The sequence below is a fragment of the Pelodiscus sinensis genome, chromosome 16 (assembly GCF_052426305.1).
Source record: "Pelodiscus sinensis isolate ZL-2025 chromosome 16, ASM5242630v1, whole genome shotgun sequence".
Classification (NCBI taxonomy): Eukaryota; Metazoa; Chordata; order Testudines; family Trionychidae; genus Pelodiscus; species Pelodiscus sinensis.
The window spans coordinates 2,170,539-2,190,325 of NC_143067.1; the positions used below are offsets into that span (position 1 = coordinate 2,170,539).

Here is a 19,787-nt window from a genome sequence, read left to right on the forward strand (position 1 = left end):
GGGGGGGGCCTGGGCCCGGATGGGGGGCTCCCTGCGGGGCGGGGGGGGCCTGGGCCCGGATGGGGGGCTCCCTGCGGGGCGGGGGGGGCCTGGGCCCGGGTGGGGGGCTCCCTGCGGGGCGGGGGGGGGGGCCCGGGGGGGGCCCCCGCGGGGCGGGGGGGGGGCCTGGGCCCGGATGGGGGGCTCCCTGCGGGGCGGGGGGGGCCTGGGCCCGGAGGGGGGGCTCCCTGCGGGGGGGGCCTGGGGGGGGGGGCCTGGGCCCGGATGGGGGGCTCCCTGCGGGGCAGGGGGGGTCCCCGTGGAGCAGAGGGTGGGGGGCCAGGCACGGGGGGTCCCCGCGGGGCGGGGGGGGCCTAGGTTCCAGGGCAGAGGACTGGTGGAGGGTGGTCTAAGCCTCAGGCGGATGGTTTTGTAGATTAGCAGGTGCCTGTGTGTTCAGGGGCTGGTTGCTGGGGCGGGTGTGCAAGAGGAGGCTACATACATGCTGGTCGGGCTCATGCCGGTGCAGGGGTGTGTCTCAATCTCACGGGTAAGACTGAAGTAGGAGTAATAGGTGTATCTACTTGGGGTTGTCTCCATGGCAGTCAGGGATGAGAGGTTCCATATTTGTTGGCTGGGAATTGTGGCAATGAGAGTGGTTGCAAGTAGCTCAACAACTGGCTAGTGGTTAACTCAAACATTTCAGGCTGGCAGAAGCAAGATTTTCATTTGTACCCTTATATAAAGTACCTGGAAAAACACATACCTTAATAAACTACTCTGGATTACTAGTAAACTGTATTCTGCACTTGGCACTCCATTTACCAGATGTTCTACCCTGTTCCAATGTATTTCAGCTTGCAGTTTTAATTGAATTTGAAAGATAATTGTGTCTGCTGCAGGCAGTAAACATGACCTGGAATTAAATTATGTGCTCTGCCTATAATACCATAGGTATTTCTAGATCCTTATCTGTAGATTGCTAACGTATTCAGTATAATGTAGGGCAAGTGCTGAGAGACAAGCAGATCCGGCACTTTTATGGCTAGCATGAACAGCCAGAGTTACATCAAAGGTGTAGAAGAGAAATAAACCCTCAGCCTCTAGTTGGCAGTGTTTAGGAAGAAATTTCCATGTAAGAAGGAATTGTTTGACAATTGCCTGTGGTAATTTCTTATACCTTCCTCTGAGGCAACTGGTTAAACTAGAAATTGGATTAGCTGGTCTGATGATCAATCTGTGTTCTTGTGGACAGGGGTGGCCGAAGTTTGGTGAGACATCAGTGCATGAGCAGTTGGGAAGCCAGCCCTTAGAAATAACAATTTCATGGGGGGCTAGTTCTGGAAAGATAGAGGAGCTAGCAGAAGAGCAAAAACAGCTAGTCCTAAAGGAATCCCAGAACTTGTCTAAACCAATATGCACAATTAGGCTATGTCTACACTCGCAGCTTCTTGCGTGAGTAATATGCAAATGAGGCTAAGCGTGGAATATCACCGAGCCTCATTTGCATACCTAATGAGCCACCATTTTTTTCAGAAGAGGCTCTTGCGCAAGAAGGAGAGTCTACACTGCCCCTTCTTGCGCAAGAAAAATCCTCTTGTGCAATGCCGTTCTTCCTGAAAAGTAATAGGTGTAATGGCATTGTGCAGGAGGGATTTTCTTGTGCAAGAAGGGGCCGTGTAATCGCTCCTTCTTGCGCAAGAACCTCTTCTGGAAAAAAAAATGGTGGCTCATTAGGTATGCAAAGGAGGCTCAGCAATATTCCATGCTTAGCCTCATTTGCATATTACTCGCGCAAGAATCCGCGAGTGTAGACATAGCCCTATAGTTAAATTGCTAATTATCAGGTTTACAGAATTCTGCCTTCACCCTACTGTTTCCTACATTAATCCCCTCCTTTTTCTCCCCATTATCTCCAATTTCACCTCCTCTCTGCTGTCCTTCCTCTTCCCCAGAATCATCCTCATACCTACCACTGCTAACTCCTGTTTATTGTGGACAGTATTTTGGATTCTCCTGGAGTTTTCAGCATGTTATCATTGTTTGCTCTTCTGGAACAGATGGTGGATTTGATCTGAAGCCCAGTGGATTCTCTGAAATCCATGCAGATTCTAAGAAATCTGCCTGGAGGCAGAGGGCCATGTATTCAGAGTTCTGTACCTGTATATAGCTCCTGGCTCCTATACTCTGTGCATCGTCTTCTCTTCATTACCCCCAATTTATCCTTTAAAACGGGTGGGTAACCTTTTTTGGGTTGGGGACTGCTGACCCACAGAAACATCAGTTGGGGGCTGCAGACAAGTGAGAAGCAAAAAAATAAAAAACCAAACCCTCCCTGACTTGAGCTGAAAGACACTCCCCACATTCCCTTCACACACCAGAGCCTAAAGGGGCCCAAGCTAGTAGATTTTTGTGTGCTCTAGCCACATAGTGGGAGAGTTGGAGAACCTGAGTAGACTCCCCAATGCTGGGGGAGTCCCAAGTCTTAGGGTCTGTTTCCAGGCAAGCCAGTGGCTGCAACTGGCCCTGGGCCGCAGGGTCCCCACCCTGGCTTTAAAAGGAGGTTCCTCAGTGCCAAGGGTTCTAGACTCGGAAGTTAACACTACCCACAGCTATTATAACATCTCAGTTGATTCCTACTCTGCTTGATATCTCATTGCACCAACTTTGCAGAGGCTGTCCCTCCCCTCAAGGATCCCCTCTGATTGGACATAATTTGAAAGGGTTTTATTTGTTTGCTGATAGCAGAAGTACTGTGGACAAAAAAATTACTTCTGTGCAAAGATGATGTCCTTTAACTTAGGGTTTTCTGTTTTGTGAAAATTGTTCTGTAGCCAACGGGCTGTGTTCTTACATATGAGAACTCAAGTAGAAGTTGTACAAAGTGTTAATTAGGTATATTTTGACTTCATTAAAGAATTTATATGCGATGGTGTAGCTTACAAAAGTATGTAAATTTAAGAAAGACTGAGAGGCAGCAAGTATGAGCTGCTTTCTCCCCAAAATGGCAGCAGTAGCTTTAAAATCCTAGTATGAAGAAAATGTGCCAAAAATAAAACCTGTGCAGAAATCTTATTTTCTGAAGGTAGTCTCTTCCCTGATGGAGAATGCAATGTATTATCTGTCGGTACATATTTTGAGTTCCTAACTATATATTCATTCCTCAGCACATAAATACTTCAGCTTCCAAAAGCAGCCTTATAAAAGGGGGAAGATTGTCATAGTGATATTCATTTAGGCTTTAGCTCTCATCTGCAACCTGCAGTTCCAGACTTAACAAGCAATTTGTATCTCAGATAAGATATTTTTCTTAAAATCATATTTGCCATTTAAGATTTGCAGTAGCTCTGTTGACGTATCCTGTGGGGAATGCTGGAAAGCTTCCAGAGTTGTACACAGCAATTAGCAAAGTCATATTTTGAGATAAAACTCATTTAAGAACACTACCCTTCCCTGCATCCATACAAAGCTGCTTCCCTTTTCCTCTCTCTTTAAAGCTGTCAAGTAGGAAAGGGACGCCCTGTAGTTTGGTAGTATCTCTAGCTCTGAAATCTTAGATAGTTCTCAAAAGTGTAACAGAAGAATAATAGAGTAACAAAGTAGGCATACAGTCTGGGCAATGCAGATAAAGAGGTCATTTTAGGCCCCATATAAAGCATAGTAATACTTGCAACACCTTTGTGGTGGAGAGCTAGTTTCCTAGCTGGAGAAACTGGGGCATAAAGAACCAAATTCAACCCTTGCATAAGTGGATGCAAATTATAAATTTGGCCCAGAGTAGCTTAAGTGACTTGTCCAAGGCCACACGGAATTAAGAGTCTGGGAGCTGGTGTGATGGTGAGTTGGGGTTTCCCCGATCCTGCACCCCACTAGCAGCCAGAACAGTCTCTCCCAGCCAGTAGACTAGAGAGGGGTTTATTGATTTTCCAGAATACAGCACAGCACATAAGTGATGTGACTAGCGGGGGCAGAGCCAGGATGGCTCAGGCCCCTAGGTTTAGTGTCCATCACCCCTAACCCCCAGCTTAGCCTTTTCTCTCCATAGTTCCCAGACAGCAACTGACCCTCCCCCCCAAGTCCTTTGTCCCTCTCTTCCCTTGTATAACCAATTTTGCTACCATCCTGGGAGCCGCAGGATACCCCCTGCAGGGCGGTGCTTACAGACAGCTGCCAGAAGGGGTCCCCCACAGCCCAAGCATAGTAAGCAACAAGGTACTGATACTACACCACAGCTAGTACCTAGTTTCATGTTCAGTCTAGTAAAATGCAGTCTCTTCTGAGTAGTGAAAGCTTATGTCTTGTAGACAGCACTCAGCAGGTGCAGAATGGGTTAAATGCAGGAAACCCAAGAAGAAAAACACATGGAAATGTTTAAAACAAGCCTTTCCTCCTGCCTCTCCTGATGCTCTCTGTCGTGGTATGCTCCAGACTGAAATAAAAGAGATGGTGACAATGACATTTTTACTATTTCAGTTGTCACCTTTAAAAAGCCTGGAAATTGTGCACTGAAAAGTGTTTCAAAAAAAGGTGTTCACATCCTATTTTTCCACAGGACCCATTCCTCATAGGATGATTCTGTTCTGTCATTGTGCAGTAAAGGAATATGTCCATAGGACTGCTGCATCATTTGGTGCAGAATTTGGAAGGTGTACAGTGTATGAGGCAGGGGTCTATGGGAAGAAAAAAGGTGGTCTCCTGGAGGCAGCTGCTCTGGAGAACTAGATTCTCTACATTCTCCTAGGCTATGTCTAGACAGGCATAATTTTCCGCAAATGCTTTTAACGGAAAAGTTTTTCCGTTAAAAGCATTTTTGGAAAAGAGCGTCTAGATTGGCACGGACACTTTTCCACAAAAGCACTTTTTGCGGAAAAGCGTCCGTGCCAATCTAGATGCGCTTTTGCGCAAAAAAGCCCCGATCGCCATTTTAGCCATCGGGGCTTTTTTGTGCAAAACAGTACTGTGCTGTCTACACTGGCTCTCTTGCGCAAATGATTTGCGCAAGAGGGCTTTTGCCCGAACGGGAGCAGCACAGTATTTCCGCAAGAAACACTGATTTCTTACAGCAGGAAGTCAGTGTTCTTACGGAAATTCAAGCGGCCAGTGTAGACGGCTGGCAAGTTTTTCCGCAAAAGCAGTTGATTTTGCGGAAAAACTTGCCAGTCTAGACACAGCCCTTGAGTGTCTGTGGGATGTCCTGAAACCAGACTTTTCATAAGTGATCACTAATAGTTCATTCCTCGTTTCTGGGTGCCAGAAATGCAGAAGTGCTGGGCACTCACAAATGCAACTGAACTCAGCGGTAGCTGTGCTTTGAACATGCAACATTTTATATAACGCTAAGCAGGAAAGTGCTTAACTTCCACTGGGGGTTAAATACCTACATATCTTTGAGGATCTGGATCTAGGTGACTCCAATTGGGAACCCATAGGTAAGGGATGCTTTTTACCTTAATCTCCCTGTGTGTCAGCTCGTCATCTGTAAAATAGCCTCCTCCCCCCCTCCCCATACAGGGGAGTTGTGAGGATAATTAGTATGAAACACTCAAATACTGTAGCAATGAATGCCATAGAAAAGCCCATCAGGAAATCCATAATTCTGTATACAGAGCCAAGTTTGAATATTGTGCAGTAAATAAGTCCTAGTGCCACACACTGAACAAAGAGTTGAATAGCTGTTCATTAAATGAGCACAGTGGATCCTGTGGAAAGAATCATATGCGATCATGTAATTAGACTGTGCTATAATGCATGAGCTAACTTTTTAGTGCTTGACTTGCAACTTTAATAATATTCTTTTGACATAGTTTGGGCGTATAATCATTACACTTCATTATGTCCCTGAACCTAATACAAAGATGAACTTTTATTTATATGTGTGTGTGTAAGTAAATTAATATACCAATGTTTCTTGCAATAATTGCCTGGAAACCTAAAATACGAAACCTCCAATCTTTTTCCATCTTCTTGAACATGCATTGCATTCTCTTCCATGCCAGTGTTTCTGCTTTTCTTGAAACCCCCTCCAAAGGACCTTCTTTGTGTCTGATTTGAGGTGTTGGCACTTGTCCAGCCACTGTCACCAGCTACCACATTATCCCGGAGCCATGAGAAGGTCTTTTGAAAGTTTTAATGAGATGCCTGTGTGCAGGCTGTTCTTTAGACCTCAACAGAGCTTTTGTTTCGGAGATGTAGACGCTCTTTTTCTGTTGATTGCTAAAAGCCTGGGCTTCAAATTGTTTGCCTGTGTTACTAACAAGAGGTAAATGATAATTGAATTCAGAATTCATAACTACAGTGTGGAATTATAAAAGGCCTTTGAAATCACTGACAAGCAAAACAGAACGTGTTTTAAAAATATGACTAGAGCAATTGCCAAGCTATGCACCTGGTCTACCCATTAGAAGCTTGTGCCTTTCTGAACTAAAACATTTTTCAGAATGAAAAAAGATGACAGATGACAGACTAAACAAAAACTGAGGTATGAAACTTGCACATTGTTATAATACCCTTGTTATATAAATACCTACCAATGAGGACTAGAAATGTATCAAAAAAGGAATCTTCAAAACATTTCCTAGAAATGACTGTCACCCTTTCATTATCTCAATGATTGTGAGTGATGTGATGGTTCTCTCTGCGTGGGATGCCATTTTCATGCTTCCCAGCAGGAGTACCACTGATTATACAGAGTAGGACTCACAGGCGCTGACTGTCCCATTAAAGCCAATGGGAGCTTTGCCATTGATTTCAATGACTGTCCTCTGAATCCCCAGCACAGAAGCTACTTGTCTGCAGAGAAAGAAGATAACAAGGACATTTTCATATGGTCTCCTGTGAGTGTTTTGAAGAAGGTTTGGAGGCACTCACACAAGACTAATTTTCAAATACTGTAGACCAGTGTTTCTCAATCAGTGGTACGACTACCCTTGGGGGGGTACGTGAGAGGAGTCTGGGAAGTACATCAACACAACTGAAATGTGGAAAAAACTGGGTTTTTTAAAGTAAGTTTTACAGCATTTTATTATTTTTGTACTTTTTACACCCCAAAATTTCATCTCCCGCCCGGCTACAATTAAGTTGTTTAAAAACAATTGTGGCGAGGAGTCCTGTGGCACCTTGTAGACTAACTGAAGTGTTGGAGCATAAGCTTTCATGGGCAAAGACCCACTTCGTCAGATGCATCTGATGCCCACAAAAGCTTATGCTCCAACACTTCGGTTAGTCCATAAGGTGCCACAGGACTCCTCGTCGCTTTTGCAGATTCAGACTAACACGGTTACTCCTCTGATACTTAAACAATTGTGTTGCAATGGTAGAAAAAAATTGTGTCTGAAAACTATAGGTACTGGGGTACTTATACTTTTTTTTTAAGGGGTACTTTATAAAAAAAAAAAGGCTGAGGAACACTGCTGTAGACAGAAGAGCTCGTTCTTTGAATAGCTGCTCTCAGTAGTGCTGGATGCTAACCCTGCACCTCTGTAGAATCTGTGCCTCTGTGAAGTCCTCCAACCCTCATTTAAGTTAGACATGGGAGGAAAAACTATTATGTTGGATAGGTCATCCCCAGGACAACAGGATCTTCACCTGAATATATTTAGTGCTGCTTAATTTGAAATGCCTCAGACAATGGAGATTTGCAGTTAAAGAAACCGTAAGGACAAATTCATTTCTCAGACGAAACTGTAACTCTAGCTTTACCACACACATCTAAGAGCTGGTCTTCGCTTGCCTCACTGGAGATTGATGTTCTGGTGTTTGATTTAGTGGGTCTAGTATAGACCTGTAAATCGAACGCTGAGGGCAGCTCCTGCCTGTGTCTGTACTCTTCATAGTCGTGAGGAGTAAGGGAAGCTGAGGGGAGCGTTTGCTCCCATCAGCCTCCTGCGGTGGGGGCAGTGCCAAGCTCTGCTTAAGGTATTCTGCATAGCTGGAGTTGCATGCCTTAACGCGATCTTCAGGTCTAGTGTAGACCTGGCCTAAGCCCCAATTCTGCACCCCTTACTCATGAGCAGTGTTCCCCATAAGCTGTGTGCTTTTGTGGCCGCTCAGGAGAGATTCCAAGGCTTCCCAACTGATTAGCAGAGCACCCGCAGCTAGGTTTTGTTTCCACTGGTGGTGCACATTCACACATGCCTCAGTGCACATAAAAATGTATTCTGCCCATGATGGGAAAAATCTGCACATGGAAGGAAAAGATTAGAGGGAACATTGCTTACGAGTACTCACTCCTGTGGGACTTTTAACATCAGCAAGGGCTGTGGGACTGGGTCTTTAAACAATACTTTCTGCCATTCAGGGCTGTGGTATGAGAGAACTGATTAGAACACAAAATAGTCTCTCCAGCTGAAAAAGATGACAAAGCATCACAACAAAAGGTCAGTTATCTGTTGGCCTGTCCTGCCGCAAAGGATGCTATTGAAATTAAAGTACACTATTCAGAAAGATTTAGTAAGTTTTTGCAGTGTTGTAGCCATGCTGGTTCCAGGAGAAGAGAGAGAGAGAGAGAGTAGGTGAGGCAAGCTTGAAAACTTGTGCACTTGGTCCAATAAAAGATGCATCACCTGCCTTATCTCTTACAGTAAGGTATAACATTTTAATTGCTAAATCATTGTGCACTTTACAACATAATTCTACTGAATTTCATTTTAAAACCTAGGAATGTACAAGTGTCTATAGAAAAATCCATCTAGAGAATACACCCCAGAATTTTATGAGCCCTTGAGGGTGGATTTTCTGATTTACAATGTAGGCTGTTAACTATTTCAAATCCTAAACAGGCAGAATGGAAACTTGGCCCTGGGCCATTAGCATTTTTAAAAAACAATCTTTCATCATAATTTAAATCAAGCTTCTGACATCAGTGGCTTGTTTGGAGAAGAGGAATGGTAACAGACTTGGTTTAGGGCTCTGGTTATTTAGCTGCTAGCATTTAAAATATATACTGGATGGAGCTGTCCACTCTCTTACTGTAGTTAGAGAGAGAGACTCCTTCATTTGGAGTAAATCACAAATGTATGCTGTGTGCTCTCTCCTGGTTACTGAAGAGCTTGTGGCTTTTGAAAACCACAGCTTAGCTCCTGTGTCTTGCCTGACCAAATTCCCTTTGGGATAACTGAATTCTTTTCTGAGTTTACATTTTCCTGTGAGGGGAGCTAGAGAAAGAAAATAATCCCGTGTCCCCAGTTCCCCCTATAATTTCCCTTAACTGCAATGTTTTCACTGCCTGTCGTAAATCGTAGCTCGCTGCTTCTAAACAGCAGCTGCGTTTCACCCTAGGGTGGCTGCCTTTCGGTGTTTGGTAACCTGATCGCTATACAGCTCCTACTTGCTTGTCCGGGGAGAAGCAATGCCCAGTGAGTTACTATTTGGCACGCACGGGGCGATCCGCACACAGGCGAAGCATTTGAGATGTACACACCCACCCCCGGGGTTCGCTCGTCTAGACAGAGCTCGCCGGACCAGCGACTGAAACCAGAAAACATTTCCAAGGAAAGAAAGGGGTGAGGGCCGCAGTTTGCAATCCCAGGGCCAAGTACTCCAGACGGGGGAACTGCATGCACGGGGGGTAGTGTGTGTGTGTGTGTGTGGAGGGGGGCTGATGAGGCTGGGAGCAGCGGCAAACCCCACATTTTTTGCGGGGGGGGGGGATATTATGTGCTAGGATGGGCAAGGGGAGCCCGGGCCGGTCAAGGAGTGAGGAGGGGATCTTGCATCCCAAGCGGGTGAAGGGGGAGCCGGGGGGGGGGCAGCGGTGTTGAACCCACTTAGCTATCAGGGGGCTTCATATAAGGAGCGGGAAGGGGAGCCCCGTGCGCCGGGGGAGGGGGACTTGCATCCTCAGGGGGAGCCCCGTGCAGCCAAGTGCCGAAGGTTGCATATAGCAAGGGGGGGCAGGGGAGCCCCGTGCACAGACACGGTGGGCGGTTGCTTGCACGAGGGGGAGGCTCGTGCGCCATCCCGGGGGGGAGGGGGACTCGTGCAGGGCAGGCTCCGCGCACGAGGGGCCGCGCTGCCCGCAGGAGGGGGTCAGCCTCGCGCGAGCCGCCCGCCAGGGGGCGGGGCCGGGAGCGGCGCATGCGCGGCGGCCCGCGGGGGCGGGGCGCTGTCGGGGCCGGGCGCAGCGGGGCCTGGCGCTCGGTCGGTCTGCGCGCCCCGAGCCGCGCCGGGAGGATGGTGCCGCCGCCCCCGCCCAGCGAGCGCCGCCCGCCCGCGGAGCCGCGGCCCTGAGCCCCCGGCAGAGCGCGCCCAGGTACCGGCCCGGCCCCCCCCCCCCCCGCCGCCCAGCCCCCCCAACCCGCTCCCGGGCCCCCCCGCGCCCTCCCCCCCCCCCGCCGCCCAGCCCCCCCGCGCCCCCCAAACCCGCTCCCGGGCCCCCCGCGCCCCCCCCGCCCCCCCGCCCCCCCGCGCCCCCCAAACCCGCTCCCGGGCCCCCCCGCGCCCCCCGCCCGCCCCGAGCCCCCCCGCGCCCCCCCAACCCCCCCAAACCCCCCCGCCCCCCCGCACCCGCCCCGGCCCCCCCGCACCCTCCCCAGCCCCCCCCTGCGCCCCCCCGCGCCCCCCAAACCCGCTCCCGGCCCCCCCGCGCCCCCCCAACCCCCCCCGCCCCCCCGCGCCCCCCAAACCCGCTCCCGGCCCCCCCCCGCGCCTCCCTGCCCCCCCCGCCGCCCAGCCCCCCCTGCGCCCCCCAAACCCGCTCCCGGCCCCCCCCCGCGCCCTCCCCAGCCCCCCGCCGCCCGCCCCCCCCTGCCCCCCCTGCGCCCCCCAAACCCGCTCCCGGCCCCCCCCGCGCCCTCCCCAGCCCCCCCCGCCGCCCAGCCCCCCCGCCGCCCCCCAAACCCGCTCCCGCCCCCCCGCGCCCTCCCCAGCCCCCCCAACCTCCCTCCCTCTCCCTCTCCTCCTGCGCCCCTCAAACCCCTTCTTCTCCCCCTCCCGTGCCCCCCAAATCCCCGCCCGCTCCCCAGCCCCCTCAAACGCCCTCCCTCTGCCTCCAGTGTCCCTCCAATTCCTCTCCCGCCACCCCCAGCTCCCCCACTCTGCCCCCAAACCCTCTCCCTCTGGCCCCAGGACCCCCCTAAGTCCCCTCCCTCCACCCCCAGTCTCCTACTCTCCGCCCCCAGCACCCTCAGTCCCCCTCCTTCTGCCCCACCCCCTCCTCTGCTCCCAGCACCTCAACCTCCCTCCCACAACCTGCAAATCCCCTTTCTGTCCCAGCTCCCACCCTCTCTCCCCAGCACCCCCAAACCCATTCCCTCTGCCCCACAGCACTCCCACTCTCTTCCCAGCACCGCCAAACCCCTTCCCTCTGCCCCACAGCAAGCCCCACAGTCTGCTCCTAGCGTACCCCCTCTGCCCCACAGCAACTCCCAAACCTCCTCCCTCTGCCCCACAGCACCCCCCAGATCCTACGGGGGACTCCCTACACATCCCACTCCCTCCTCTAATCCCTTCCCCTCACTCCTCCAATCCCACCCCTTGCTCCCTGAACCCCCACCCCGAGCCAGCCCCCTGCTGCTGCCCCCTCATATATCCCCTTTCAGGGGGCCCCTGAATCCTCCCCCACTTCGCGCTCCGCCCCCCCACAGCTGGCCCCCGTCACACCCTGGTGCAGGGCGATGGGGAATTCCCAGCCGACAGCCCCTGGCTTGCAGCATGCCGTGGTGCGGGGTTACTGGAGTTCAGAGGCGCTGAGCTGGCGGCTGGAGCAGAGGAAGCGAGGGCTTTGCAGCAGCAGCACTGAATCCTGGGGTATCTCCCCTTGCAGCAGTGGCCACAGGAAACAGGCCTGGGGGCGGCATTGGCTTTCTAGAGAGCTGGGCTGGTGGCACGGAGCTGGACTCATACCCAGAGTATGAGCGGGTGCTGCAGTCCTGAGCGAGGTTTATAGCTCAGTGGTTGAGGCTGCGCTGCCCTGGGTCTCTAGTGACATCCTGGTCTTGCAGCCCTGGGAGGAGGAGACAGGACTGGAAAGAGCCCTGCGGCTTTCTTGAGGGCAGCCACTGCAGGTTTTTAGGGGTGAAAAACAGTCCCTAGAACGGACTCTGAAATTCAGGTATGAAAGTGGGAAATGGCAGGCCCTGGGATAGTGCTTATGTAAGAGGCATTCTCTTTCCCAGTCCCCTTAACTTTCTCCGCCTTTGTCACGAACCTCACTTCAGCTGTTTCTTCAACATCTTCCTCCTCTCTTTACAGGGAGGGTTGTGGCATGGTTTTGTGCGGCATACTCTTGTAGATGGTGGAGTGTGGGCCCATGTGTTGCATGTGCTTTTGACCTATGGCGGTGTTATCAGAATGATGCATACCTTGCAGATATGACTGGCTGCTTTTTGGAAGGGGAAAGAGTGTGTGAAGATGTGCAGGGGGAGGTGTTAAAGTTAAAAAAAGTACACAGCCGACAAACCATTTTGATTACACTGTATGTGCAGTTGATTCAGTTAAATAGACTTCTGAAGGACCTTTGACACAGCTTGTGATATTTTCATTGGAAATCATTTTCATTTTCTTAGTTGTGCTTTAAAAAACAAAAATTAGGCCCTTGCAGGGTCCTTAATATCTCTCTTCTGTAGTTTTTAATACAAAAATCTTCTCTACCAGTTCACCTTCTGGACTACTATGATTAATAACATTTTTTTTTAATTTAGTCTGTGTTACAGTACATCTTGTATGTAATATATCCTCTAGGTTTCTACCTGAAAAAAATAGGAAATTCTGATTTTTGTGGGGGAGGGTGCTTGGCCACTGATTGGTAATTTAGTAAAAACAAAGCTTTCGTTATAATTCACTTTTCTCTTCCATAAGACTGAAGATATTAAATCATCATTATTGTGGCTTTTCATGGGGAGAAACTGCTTTGGTTTTAGTCAATCTACTACCTGTACTATCTATTGTACCATGCCAGGATTAACCTTTTCAAAGAGACGCAGGAAGTTTTAAAGTGCTAGATTGTCCTGCATTTTGCTTCAGGAAGTTTTATGTTCCTTAATCCCTCAATTCACTAATATTGTTGCATGATATAATGAAGAAATGGTGCTCTTTGAGAGAGAGATTTTATGTAGCAGGATTGTGACCATTTTACAGTACAGAACAATGGATATTTTTTCTGGGTCAAGAATATAGTGGCCTGATGTTTATCTTGCTTACACCAGTTTCATAATGTTATAAATCCATTGAAATTTTCTCAGACTGTGTTTGAGCAGACACCAGGAACGCCTCTTTGAAGCTGATGGAAATAGATTAGTGCCTTAGTTCTTCCACAGTTTCAGTTTGTGGCGCAGATTTTAAGGAAGACACAAAGCCAATAAAACAGTAAATAGATTGGTATGTGTCTTGAAAATTGTTCACCTTGTGCTTCATATTGGCTTCCTTAAAAAGAAAATTCTCCATGCTGAAGACTCATTGCTAATAGTTCCTTTTATGGAGACTGTAGGTAACTTCTATTTCAATCAACTTGACCACAGTTTTATATTAATTTTAAATTTAATAATAGACTTCCTGAAAATTATGCTTTTTTTTAAACAAAATACAGGACTATGTAGCACTTTAAGACTAACAAGATGGTTTATTAGATGATGAGCTTTCGTGGGCCAGACCCGAAAGCTCATCATCTAATAAACCATCTTGTTAGTCTTTAAAGTGCTACATAGTCCTGTATTTTGTTTCAGCTACACCAGACTAACACGGCTACATTTCTATCACTATGCTTTTTTTGGACGCTGGTATGGAATGTCTTTTTAACAATAAGTCCTTATATTTTTTTAACGTGTAATTTTTATAACCACATCACATCTAAGCTGATGGGAATTATTCATTCTAAACGCACTGTAAATACTCTACACATGCCATAGCTGCAGTCATTGAACACGCAACATACCAGTATCCCTGGCATTTACTTTTGCATGTTTCCTTTTGCTTTTGGGTTAGTGATCTGCCTAAGTCACTTCCTTATGACATTTTTTTCTTTTGTCTTAGGCCCTGATTCTGTAGAGTCTTGCCTGCTTAACTTTACATTTGTCCTGCTGAAGTAAACAGCTACTTGCATTTTGTAAAATTAAGCATGCATATACATTTTTGCAGGTTCTTAGATTGTAATATAATTAAACTCTGGATGTTTTTCACCTTACGAAACAGAGCAGCCTCCTGAAATGTCCTATAGTACATCCCCCCACAGTAGGGATGTTAAATTGCTGTTAATCAGTTAATCAAGTAGTTGATGGAAATTCCATCGACTACTCGATTAGTTCATGATGGGGGTGCTCACTACCCCTGCTGTGGTTCTGCAGTTTAAATGTAGTAGGAGCTCGTGCCGGCTCTGAGATGCTGTGGTTCTGCCCCGCCCCATCCCCCCACACAGCGGGAACAGGCTTTAAGCTGGCTCCCCCAGCATCAGCTCCTGCTTCCTCTCCTCCCCCCCCCCCACCGCCTCTGACATAGAGGCAGCAAGGGGAGGGCGGGAAGTGAGTAGTCAACTCGACTGCCCGATAAGCATATGCTTATTGAGTAGTCGACTAGTTAACTACTTCCTTACATCCATACCCAGTATGTTCTTGTGCAAGTTTTGGTGTGGTTACATCTTGAGTTTTCAGATTTCTTTTTCTAATGACATGAGCCATTCATTCTTTGTTATCATGTAAAAACTAGTTGTAAGGAAAAATGGGAGACTATTTGAAAATCCTGGAGACTGAATCTGTTCACAGAACAGGTATTTCATAGGTACAATCAGTGGAAGCTTCCTTAATCCTAGTGTGCTTCAGTGTTGAGCTACAACAAGGAATTCTCTCTAAAGCCCTGTCCACACTGCATCTGCTAACTGTTTGTGTAACTGACATGGCTGGTTCTAAATACAGCTTGTGTCAACATACAAGAGTAAGTAGCAATGGTTAGTATGTCACCCCGTGTTAGTTATGGTTCTTAGAATAGATTCAGCACACTGTTTCTTTGTAAGGTATTCAGGGTACCTCCACTGTGCCCACTTACTCAATTTGGCTGGTGGTCCTCCCTCTAGCTTTTGGAGGCAAGACATCCAGTAGTGTCCTGTCCCATACGCTGCTGTCTTTGTGAGCATGTGCTCCGAGCACGCTTGTCCCCCGCAGAGGCACTGTAGGATAGCTGCCCAGTTTTTCCTAGAGTACACTGATACAAACAGGTGGACCCAAAAATACAGTTGTGACCCCAAAAAAGATTCTGTGTAAGCACAAACTGACGGGCTAAGGCGACCATGACTCTGCCTGGTCAGAAGATGTAGAGTTGGACGAGATTGGGATCTAAGGGTGTGCGAGTCTCTATGTTAATTCACTCTTTGGCAGTTCTGCTGGAAATTTCACAGAGTTGCAGTTTGCTATGGTATCATTAAAGATGAGCTCTCCTGTCTTCAAAGAACTGGACTGAATCCACCAGCTAATTTCACAAAGCTGACAAAACAAGCAGCCGCTCTTACCTGATTTGGGTTTGAACTGGTATTATATGAACTAAAGGTTCTGTACTTCCATTCCCCTGGCTGATCAGCTTCTATGTTGACTTTTTTACCCCCCTTTTTTCAACAAACTTTTGCCAGCTCTTCTTTGACAGGTCTTGTGTGCTTGGGTGTGAAGGGTAAATAAGAGCCATATCCGATTTCACAGGCTGCCTTTAAAGAATCATTGAACCATTGACTTCTAGCACAGGTAGGGACCTCACGGCAGGACCAAGCACCATCTAGATCATCCCTGACAGGTGTCTGTCCAACCTGCTCTTAAATATCTCCGGGATGGAGATTCCACAACCTCTCTAAGTAATTTATTCCAGTGTTTAACCACCATGACAGGCAATGTCCATCCTAAGCTTACTTTGCTGCAGTTTCAGCCCATTGCTGCTTGTCCTATCGGGAATATAGCTGCTGTGAAACAATTGGGTGCTTCGGTTGAAGCTGTAGGAATACAGACCATGACATTCTTTGTCCCTTATTATTTATAACCTAAATCAAACACCAACAGTGCATTACAGGCCAAACGAAACCCTGCAAACTTTTACACGTGTCCGAAGAACCATCAGTAGTCCTCTGCATGGCAATGGGACTAAGTAAGCTGCTTAGTTATGCCCATGTGTAAGTTTGGAAGGATTGGTGTCAGAACAGAGGGGAGGAGGATTCAGATATATATTGCACTCTTACTCTGTGTGTACACACATAACAGTATGTGGTGAGTTAATGATAGGATTTGTGGAAGAAATTAACTAAACTCTTTAGTATTTACCACTTATAGCTGTAAAATTGTCATCTCCCTGCATGTGGAATTTTCCCATATGCCTCTGTGACCTAATAGAAGTTAGGAATATAAAACATCTACATTTCAAGATTATAGTAAACAACTCCCTAGGCTCACCACTCTTCTGATTATGCTAGTAAGGTAAACTTGCGTTTCTCTCCCTTCTCAGTAACTCATCCCATAATATGTAGGGATGATGCACTCTTTTGAGGCCTTTTGGCAGAAAAGCATGTGTGTTGTAGTGCCTGTATGTAGCCTGAATTAAATAATTAACCACAATGCCTTCAATTCACATTTGTCTTTAATTTTGGATGAGTTGTTAGACCCTAAATGTTTTTCTTAAATTTAACAATTCACAAGCTTGTTAGGTGAAAATAGTCACACACACACCCCTGCCCTCCTTCACTTGATCTTGTCAGTGCTGTAACAATTCATTTTTATTGTACCCTGTAGTAACTTCTTGTTCAAATACAAAAATGCCGTTTGCTTGCGGTGCTGATTCCTTGTACAAGCTAGAATTTAGTGTTCAATTTAAATCTCGATATGATTTGAAATTGCTGAGGTCCTGTAGTAAACCATGAAAAATGGGTTTTGGTGGACATGCTGACAAGTCCTTAATTACAGTGCTAAAATGCATACTACTAATTTTCCATTTGCTGCTTAAGTAGTGTAATTGTTTGCAAAGCTGCCCCATGTCCAGCCTTTCCGCGCAAAAATATTAGTGTGCGATCGTGGTTGGCAGGACAGGAGCATAGCCTCACTTAAAAATTACATGTGATTCAGACACTCTTTACTTCTCTTGCAGCCCACTGCCCCTGAGCTGGGGTGGGAGAGAAGAGTTTAATCAAAGCTCTGGAAGCAGAACTGTTCTGCAGGATCACAAATCTGTTCTCAACCCAAAGTGCTAGACTTCTTTGTGCAGGCTTGTGCCAGCGCTGGATTTTCTTTTTGGGTGCATCTGGCACATAACATTGTCCCTCCACTCTGGCTTGTTTTTGTGTATTTCAGCATGAGGCCAGTTAACAAGAATCCAACTCTCCGAAGAGCTAAGAATTGTTTTATATTTCCAATCTCCTCCTGCTCACAAGAACAGAGCAGACATGCATAACAGAGGGGCATTGAGATGTGCACACACTCAGAACACAGCTGGTAGGTCTAATTTTAGGCTTTCCAACCTTGACATTGAATCTTTTAATAGTTCTTAGTCAAAACAGTCTCTGATGCAGCTAGGTGTTCTGTTTTCAATATATGTTTGACCAAGTTTAGTTATTTTAAAACAAATCGAAGCTCTTCATAACACACTACTTGTAAAATAACGTTTGGTTTTTCCGCAGTGTAAATGGAGACTGTGAACCAATTTCTTCTCGTACACCCATGCATACAAAACGAGTAGGATTTTACAGATGTGAGCTGAATTTGGACCTACTTTCCTTTTCAGTTTCTTGCCGATTTCAAGACATGGGCCTGTGAGGTAGTGAGTGCTTTTTTTCTTCCCGCACAAGCCAATGAGAGGATGGGGCTCGTGTTTGAAAATCCTTCCCCAACAAACTAGGAGCTGGATTAACTGCTCTCCTTGAAGTCAATGGTATTTTTTACTGTTGTCTTCAATAGGGGCAGTTAAGCCAGTTCTGAGTGTTGTTGAAAATATTCCTCATTTAGTGTGTTTCTGTAACTTCCATTGCATTTTTTAGGGCTTGTCTACATAAAGACATTGTGCTGGCTTAGCTTAAATGTGCTTAGCTACACCCAGAATTTACACTGGTTTATGGACTTGTCTGTTGGTTTAAAACTGGTTATGTTGATCGATGCCGTGCCTGTAAATGTATTGATGCAAGCTAATGTAAGCCAGATTTAAACCTCTGAGTACATGCATGCAGATTGCACCAATTTAACAGCATCGATATAAATGATCGTGAGAATGTGTGTAGCTGGGAAGAAGCCTCCTATTCAAGGGACAGCGTGTCAACCCTTTGTCAGTTTTTAATCAAAAGTTTGCTGGTACCCTTCAGCTGTATTTACTCTGAAACTGGCATGCACTTGTAATAAAGGCACTGGCCTTGTTTTTCAAAATAATATCCCTTACGTTAGCCGCTTAGGTTTTGGTCACTAGTGAGCCTCCCAGCCAAGGTAGACAGACGTGTGCTAAAACAGTTGGATGTTCCAGCGACACACCCAATTTCGAACCGCGGGTGTGTCTGAAGTCACAGGACTAGCTGGAGCTTCCACAGTGCCGCAAAACACAGCTGTTTTTAATGCTCAGGTCCAGCTACAGTGTAGACATACCCTTAAATTGAGAGGCCTCTTTAGGAGAGGTGAGCATCCAGCTGCTCATATCGACTTTTTTCCTAAATGTATAGAGGTTTAATGTTTTTTTTCCCCAATCCAAGTAGTGCATTTTAAAATGTTTACCACCTATCAAGAGCTCAGACTAGTGGACTTGTCTTTACTTACAGGTAGCACATCATATTGAAACTCGGCAGCAGTTCCCTTTTAGGCCTTAATACAGGGGTTCACAAACTTTGTGATACCACGACCCCCTAACATGCTAAATGAATGTGACCTGCCCCACCGTCACTGCCCTGGGTCGCTTCCTCCCCCCTTCTCACCAGACTCCTTGCCCTCCTGGGGTTCCTTCAAGGCATTTGCAGTCCTTAATGCCCTCCCCCTACAGGCTCCTTCCCTCCGTCTCTTTCTCCTCTGTGCCTCTTTTCCACTCTGCGTCCCTTTGGTTCCTTCTCTCTCTCCTCCATCTTCCACTCCTCTCCCGTGTCTTCTCTGCTTCCTCTCTGACCCCCAAGTGCCCTTATTTACCTCTGGGTCCTCTGTCCTGACCCAATCCCCCAGCCCACTACCTGAGGGACCCAACCCTCTCCCAGCTGGGGAAGCGCTCGGTCGTCCAGCAACCGTGCCCCGGCTGGCCCCTCGCGCGTCTTCTTCTGCACCGGCCTCACTCTCCTGCCGCCTTGCCTCCTGCTGCAGCTGAGCTGTGCTCCTGGAGTCCTGTGGCCCCAGCCATGCTGCACGGCTTGCTGGCGGCTGCCTTCTGCCGCCCTGCTGCTCTTCGCAGCCCGGGAGAGACTAGTCGCAAGAGAAAAACTGAATCCAGCTGCGACCCTCCTCTAAGTTGCTCACGGACCACAGTTTGAGAAACGCTGCCTTAATACTTGCAGAGCTCTAGGGGACATAATTTAAAAGGGGATCTCAAATCCTGGATGTTTTGGTATGCAGTCTTGTGACTTTCACCAACAGAAGATAAAATATATTACCTCATAGAATCATAGGACTGGAAGGGACCTCGAGAGGTCATCGAGTCCAGCCCCCCGCCCTCAAGGCAGGACCAAGCTCTGTCTACACCATCCCTGACAGATGTCTATCTAACCTGTTCTTAAATATCTCCAGAGAGGGAGATTCCACCACCTCCCTTGGCAATTTATTCCAATATTTGACCACCCTGACAGTTAGGAATTTTTTCCTAATGTCCAATCTAAACCTCCCCTGCTGCACTTTAAGCCCATTACTCCTTGTCCTGACCTCACCCACCTTGTCTCTCTTGTTACGAAGTGTTAAAACGTG

At 47.6% G+C, this 19,787-nt stretch overlaps 1 protein-coding gene across 3 annotated transcripts in view; it reads left to right on the forward strand.

Moving 5' to 3' along the window:
- The first annotated feature begins 9,335 nt into the window (after nt 1-9,335).
- Nucleotides 9,336-19,787, forward strand: part of RNF145 (ring finger protein 145) — a 78,928-nt gene continuing 68,476 nt past the window's right edge. The window contains exons 1-2 of one of the 3 annotated variants that reach the window (XM_075900644.2): nt 10,112-10,228; nt 17,223-17,363. The gene's annotated coding sequence lies outside the window, so the exon portion shown is untranslated. Of the gene's footprint in view, nt 9,480-10,094; nt 10,229-17,222; nt 17,364-19,787 lie in introns of those variants that run through there. The other 2 variants (XM_075900645.2, XM_075900643.2) reach the window with 2 other exon arrangements.